Raw genomic sequence first — 7799 nt, 5'->3', positions numbered from 1 at the left:
AGTTATGCATTTTTTTTTTCTTTTCTGTTCTTTTTTTTTCTTCACAGACAGGACCTCACTCTGTCACCCAGGATGGAGTGCAGTGGCATGATCATAGCTCACTGCAGCCTCAAACTCTTGGGCTCAAGCATCCTCCTGCTTCAGCCTCCCAGGCCACTGGAACAACAGGTTCCATACTACCACGCCCAACTAATATTTTAAAAAATGTTTATGTAGAGATGGGATCTCACTGTGTTTCCCAGGCTGGTCTTGAGCTCCTGGCCTCAAGCAATCCTCCCTCCTTGGCCTCTCAAAGTGTTGGGATTATAGGTGTGAGCCGTCGCACCCAGTCAAGGCTATGCATTTTTGGTGAGGATATCACAGTTACGGTGACAGCTTTTCTGCCTGCATTCCCCTTAGGCAGCACAAAATGTTAGTTTGTCCCAAAATGAGGTTAATAGTGTCTGATGGCAAAGCTACTCTTTTTTTTTTGAGACGGAGTTTCACTCTTGTTGCCCAGGTTGGAGTGCAATGGCACAATCTCTGCTCACTGCAACCTCTGCCTTCTGGGTTCAAGTGATTCTCCTGCCTCAGCCTCCCAAGTAGCTGGGACTACAGGCGCCTGCCACCACACCAGCTAATTTCTGTATTTTTAGTGGAGATGGGGTTTCACCATGTTGGCCAGCCTGATCTCCAACTCCTGATCCCAAGTGATCCTTCTGCCTCGGCCTCCCAAAGTGCTGGGATTACAGGTGTGAGCCACCATGCCCGAGTAGCAACAGCTACTCTTTTGCATTTTATAATGAATAATTACTTCATGGGGAGGAACTTTGAGGCTGTGTAAATATCCTGTTTGTCATCCAACTTTCACCTTCCAGTTTTAGCATCAGTTGATGTTTCATGTCTGAATTATTAGCATGACGATTGACAAGTGGCAGTTTTCTAATTCCATCACTCCTTTTACACTTACTAGCTGGCATTCTACTCCAAGGAGGGGTTTTGTCTTCTCCTCCTCTATTTACTTATCTATTTATATAATATGGATTTGTGGATTTCTATTTTATTCAATGGGATATTATATGTTGCTATCATTATTTATTTTGATATTCAAATTGTCCCAGATTTGGCCAAAGGAAATTCCATTCAAGCTGACTCTTGGGTCCTTTTGATATGGGCCATCAGTCTATGAGCACTTCCTTATCTGGTACAAGATGTTGCAAACTTATCTTGTGCTTTTCACACCCCAGATCTGGAACCAGCCATTTCTACAAGGAGCCTTTTTGGTGGAGAATGATACTTAGATACCAAGATCTGGGCATTAGGTATACTTATTGCTAAGGGGCCCACATAGTGGACAGAGCCAGGGAATAAATAAATACACATAGACACATAACAAGGAAAGAATGTATGACATTTGCAGAATTCTGTGAGACATTGTTCTTTGTAAAGAAGGAGTGCTTGCCTGGTATTAAATAGTTTCACTACAGAACAGAGAAGGATTCTCCATTCGGTATCTGTATCAGAGATAACAAAAATGTAATTGGGTTTTACCATTTCACAGGCTTATATGAGCTAAGAGAATGGTGTTTGCTAGTTTCTACCTGAGAAAAGGTACTAAAAGTGTATAGACCATATCCTCATCTTTTTTTTTTTTTTTTTTAATTGAGGCGGAGTCTCACTCTGTTGTCCAGGCTAGAATGCAGTGGCGCAATCTTGGCTCACTGCAACCTCCACCTCTGGGGTTCAAACAATTTCTCTGCCTCAGCCTCCTGAGTAGCTGGGACGACAGGCGCGCGCTACCATGCCCGGCTAATTTTTGTATGTTTAGTAGAGATGGGGTTTCACCATATTGGTAAGGCTGGTCTCAAACTCCTGACCTCATGATCTGCCCACCTCTGCCTCCCAAAGTGCTGGGATTATAGGTGTGAGCCACCTCGCCCGGCCTTTTTTTTTTTCTTTAAATTGAGATGGAGTCTCACTGTGTTGTCCAGGCTGGAATGCAGTGGCGTGATCTTGGCTCACTGCAACCTCCGCCTTCCTGGTTCAAGCGATTCTCCTGCCTCAGCCTGCCGATTACAGGTGCCCACCACTATGCCCCGCTAATTTTTGTATTTTTAGTAGAGATGGGGTTTCACCATGTTGGCCAGGCTGGTCTCAAGTGATCTGACTCAAGTGATCTGCCTGCCTCTGCTTCCCAAAGTGTTGGGATTACATGCGTGAGCCACTGCACATAGCTCACATCCTCATCTTGAAGCAGAGGCTTGGCAATGCTAGTGGAACTTGGCAGTGGGTCTGTGTCTGCCCCTCAGATCACATGGGCCACACCAGCTTGGAGGTCTTACGTGTAGGAGGAAACCCCACCTATAGCAGAGGGCTGGAAGCAGTGTGGGTAATATTGGAAAGGTTCTTAGCATCGTCAGTAAAATGACCCACCTTTGATGGGTCTCTACCTCTTGGTGGTAAAGTTCTCTAATTTGTTTTCACTTTATTTAGCTTTTTATCTGCTACCTGATTTTTAAAAATTAGAATACACTACATTTCTAATCAGAAAAAAAAATAGTTTTCATTTTGAAATTGAAGAATGTTTTAAGAATGCTCAAAACTCAGTAATAAGAGAACAACTCGATTTTAAGATGGGCTAAAGATTTGACAGATACTTCAGCAAAGAAGACATATGAGTAGCAATTAAACACATGAAAAAATGCTCAACATAATTCATCATTGGGGAGATGCTAATTAAAACCACAATAGATAACACTACACACTTGTCAGAATGGCTAAAATTTAAAAAACAAATACCAAGGACTGATAAGAATGTGGGACAACTGGAACACTCTTACATTGCTTTTTGGAAAGCAGCTTGACAATATCTTATAAATGGGTCATTTGACCAAGCAATCCCACTTCTGGGTATTTACCCCAGTGAAATAAAAACTTATCATTATTCACACAAAAACCTGTATGGAATGTTTGTAATAACCTTATGTATAACCTCCAAAGACTGGAAACAACCATCATGTTCTTCCATCTGGTGAATGAATACATGTAGTACATGACATACTCATGCAATAAAATACTGATATGCTTGGGGGGTAGGGTGTGTGTGATTTATATATTCCCTAGCTCTTCCACTATGAGGCTCCATAACAATGAGCACACCTAATGCCCAGATCTTGGTATCTAAGTACCATTCTCCCCTAAAAGGGCTCTTTGTAGAAATGGCTGGTTCCAGTTCTGGGGCATGGAAAGCCCAGGATGAGTTTGCAACATCTTGTTGTACCAGATAAGGAAGTGCTCATAGACTGGCTGGCTATATCAACATGGATGAGTCTCTAATGCATTTTGGTAAGTGGAAGGTGCCAGACAAAAAAACTAAGAGGCTACATAGTGAATGATTCTGTTTATATGATATCCTGGAATAAAGATCAGCGGTTACGAGGGGATGGTAGTGAAAGTGGAGGGGTCGAATACCAAGGAGGATACCAAGGAATTTGGGGGAGCTGGTGATAGATAGGTGGTGATATTCACACAATTGCTAATCAAAACTCATAGAACTGTACTCTAAAAAAGGTGACTGTTACTGCATGTAAATTATGCCATCATCATAATTATCATGTGCATTTGAGTTTCCCTGAAACAGTTCCTGAGATCAGAATTTGGGTGCAAGTAGTTTATTAATCAATGGTTAGTATGGTGAGGAAGTGGAGAAGTGCAGGCAAGAGAGGAAACTGCTCATTCCAACAGGGGTCTTTTTAAGACTGTAAAATGTACCTCAGAATTGTCCTGTCCTACCAAAGGGAGAGAACAGTGATGTGTTTATCCACCAATTCTCATCCCTCATGAATTAAAGTTGCTCTTGGGGGTTTCCACTCCCTGGTACTCCTCTGCAGCCAGAGAAATCCCTCAGGGAAGGAGACTCAGGTGTTGCAGGTGATCTCCAGGGTGGACTGAAGATATCTGCATGGGCATCAATAGCATCTGCTACAATGTTTTCATTGATTATAAAACATTTCAAAGAAAGCCCTCTCCTGTTGAAGCAGGACTTGAGAATTGAATGAACCTTGATGTCCTACTGATTAGTTCTCAAGACAGTCTCATCGAACCCATTAATACCACATAACCAGCCTGCTGTTGTGTTTCCTCTGCATGGCTGGTTTTGTGCCTTCTGGGTCCCTTCTCCTTTCATTTTCCAGACTATTCTTTTTGGTTCTATGGAGCCAAATCCCATGTATCTCTTTTTGACAGAGAGGCAGAAGATGTCTGATAGGAACATACATGACTGTGGATCAGGGTATTTCACTGACTTAAGGAGCATTACCACTTGGGGGGCAACCTTAGAGACAAACTGTTCTCCACATTCCTGGTTTGCTGGTTTGAGGATGCTTCTACAGGAGAAAGAGTAGACAGATGTCAGCTGGACTTGCTAGGTTGCAGGTGACAGATCGTGTGTAACAGACAGTCCAGGGCACCTGACTCAAGCTGGGCTTTATTGCCTCTAGAAGTCCAAGAAAGGTTTGGTACATTAAGATGAAGAAGATTTAAGACATCTGTAGGCCTCAGAAACAATCCGAAGTAGGGTCTTAAGTGTCTCTGCAGCCTTGTGTCAACTCAGTCCACTTGCAGACCTGCTTTCTCCACAGATCAGGGCATGGGTGCTGGCTGCTGTTGGCATTATATCCTAGAGCTCCAAATTACTAGAAAAGTCTGAGTTGATTTTCTTGGTTCCAAGTCAAAAATCATGGGGAGGAGCTCATTGGCCTGACTTGGGTCAGATCCCTGGACTGGTCAACCGTGGGGTGTAAGAACATAACCAATCCTACGCCTCTGGAATAAGGGGTATTTTTTCAGAGGATGGGGTGGTGATGTTTGGTAGGCAAAAATAATCAATAAGAGAAAGAAAAAATAGTGTTAGAGTCAAGACATATTAATACTTTTATATTGTTCAAATGAAAGGAGATCTGCATGAAGAAGGATAGGTTAGTCAATGCTGCAGACATAAATCAATTCTCAAGTTCCATGGTTTCTCATTCACATAATGTTCAACATGGGAAGGATGGTTCTACTCAATATTGTAGCAATGCCATCTAGAACATGCAGTTGCCACAGTAGTGAAATAAAGGGTAGAGGAAAAATATTAACTCTTAAGTGCCTTGGGCCCAGAAGTGCCACATGTCACTTCTTTGTGTCTCCTGGCTAGAACTAGTCTCACAGCCCCAACCCAACTGCAAAGCGTGCTGAGAGATGTGGGGAGCACATCTGAATTTGGTGAGGACTAACTGTCAAAAGTCATCATTGGTTGGGCGCAGTGGCTCAGGCCTGTAATCCCAGCACTTTGGGAGGCCGAGGCGGGAGGATCACTTGAGTCCAGGAGTTCAAGACCAGCCTGGCCAACATGGCGAAACCCCATCTCTACTAAAAATACAAAAATTAGCCGGGTGTGGTGGTGCATGCCTGTAGTCCCAGCTACTTGGGAAGTTGAGGTGGGAGGATCACCTGAGCTGGGGATGCAGCGGTTGTAGTGAGCTGAGATTGCACCAGACCATTGCAATCCAGCCTGGGCCACAGAGCAAGACCCTGTTTCAGAAAAAAAAAAAAAAAAAAGCCATTGTTGCTGCTCCACAATCAAATTGTTCACAAGGGGCAAGAATGGTCAGAGGACACTTCAGAGAGAAGGGAGAATTTGTCTCGGGTTTTAGAGGAGTCTCAGGTTGTACAGGAGACTTCTGGCTTGGATAATTGGAGGGAAGAGGGAAGGCAGTAGCATTTCTTGGTGCTCTTAAAGGACATGAAAAAGTTAAATTTAGTAGTGTGGAAATTTGTATAAAGGTGAAATTGGAGAACCAGATTGGGACAAGATTGCAGAATGCCTTGAATGTTTAGCTGAGGACATTAATAGGTAGGAATTGAGGTATCACTGAAAGCTTTTCAGCCAGAGACTAACATGAACTAGGTGAAAATGTCAAGAAGATTGATGTAGCAGCAATGCGTAGCTTGGCTGATGTTATTCTATGCACAGTCTAATGGTGAGCACTCTGTTGACCTTAAAGCATTCTTTAGAGAACTTCCATTTCTGGTAAAATGGCAGGCTAGATAACCCGAAAAAAAGATCCCATTACGAAAGACCTCAGATACAAGGAGACACAAATCCAGATGGCACTGGAGGCTCATTTTCTCTCCCACACTTAGCAAGAGCCTGCCTCAGCAGGTCTGTGTTTGCTCAGCAGACGAACAGGTTTGCTGGTGGCTGAGCTCCAGAGGCTCTTCCTTTAGAACAAACTAGTTTCATTGACCAGGAAGCTCCTATTGTTATAGCCTAATTTCTCAATCAGTTAGAGGTACTTTGTACAAGCACACGGACCCACAAGACAGCAGGATGATGTGGGACCCATGTACTCTGCTGATGTTCTGCCTGTAAGTTTCCTAGTAAATTTCACCTTACGTTTACATCACATGTTGCTAGTGGTGTGCCTATCTGTGTCCTTTACATGGCAAGATAAACATCTTTTTATTTAATTAATTAACTTATTTATTTGAGACAGAATCCTGCCCTGTTGCCAGGCTGGAGTGCAGTGGCACAACCTCCACCTCCTGGGTTCAAGTGATTCTCTTGCCTCAGCCTCCCAAGTAGCTGGGACTACAGGCTCACGCCACCATGCCCAGCTAATTTTTGTATTTTTAGTAGAGACGGGGTTTCACCATGTTGGCCAGAATGATGTCTATCTCTTGACCTCATGATCCACCTGCCTTGGCCTCCCAAAGTGCTGGGATTACATGCGTGAGCCACCGCACCCGGCCAAACATCTTTTTATTTTATTTTTATTTTTTATTTTTAGACACGCGGTCTTGCTCTGTCACCCAGGCTGCAGTGCAGTGGAATGATCATGGCTTACTGCAGCCTCAAACTCCTGGGCTCAAACAATCCTCCCGCCTAAGCCTCCCAAGTAGCTGGGACTACAGGTGTGAGCCACCACGCCTGGCTAATTGAGTTCAAGACCAGCCTGACCAACATGGTGAAACCCCATCCCTACTAAAAATACAAAACAAAATTAGCTGGGTGTAGTGGCACGCATCTGTAATCCCAGCTACTCAGAAGGCTGAGGCAGGAGAATCGCTTGAACCCAGGAGGCAAAGTTGCAGTGAGCCGAGATCATGCCATTTCACTCCAGCCTGGCCGACAGAGCAAGACTCCATCTCAAATAAATAAATAAATAAATAAATAAATAAATAAATAAATAAATAAATTTGTAGAGATGGAGTCTCACTGTGTTGCTCAGGCTGGTCTTGAACTCCTGGCCTCAAGCGATCCTCCCATCTCAGCTTTCCAAAATCCTGGGATTATAGGCATGAGCCACTGTGCTTGGCTCATCTTTTAAAATGCATATCCAAACTGGTAACAAAGTAAGGGAAAACCTCAGAGGCCAAAAGTTGAATGCTACAAACTGGAAGAAGATATTTACAACCAACAAATAATACACATCCAAAATATGTGAATAATTCTTAAAAATTAGTAAGAAGAGGCTGGGTGCGGTGGCTCACGCCTGTAATCCCAGCACTTTGGGAGGCCGAGGTGGGCGGATCTCCTGAGGTCAGGAGTTCGAGACCAGCCTCAACATGGAGAAACCCTGTCTCTACTAAAAATACAAAATTAGCTGGGCATGGTGGTGCATGCCCGTAATCCCAGCTACTTGGGAGGCTGAAGCAGGAGAATTGCTTGAACCTAGGAGGCGGAGGTTGCGGTGAGCCGAGATCGCGCCATTGCACTCCAGCCTGGGCAACAAGAGCGAAACTCTGTCTTAAAAAAAAAAAAAAAAAAAAAAAAA

The sequence above is a fragment of the Hylobates moloch genome, unplaced genomic scaffold, assembly GCF_009828535.3.
Source record: "Hylobates moloch isolate HMO894 unplaced genomic scaffold, HMol_V3 SCAFFOLD_22, whole genome shotgun sequence".
Taxonomy (NCBI): domain Eukaryota; kingdom Metazoa; phylum Chordata; class Mammalia; order Primates; family Hylobatidae; genus Hylobates; species Hylobates moloch.
The sequence above is the reverse complement of the archived record's forward strand: the minus strand, read 5'-3'. Positions refer to the sequence as shown.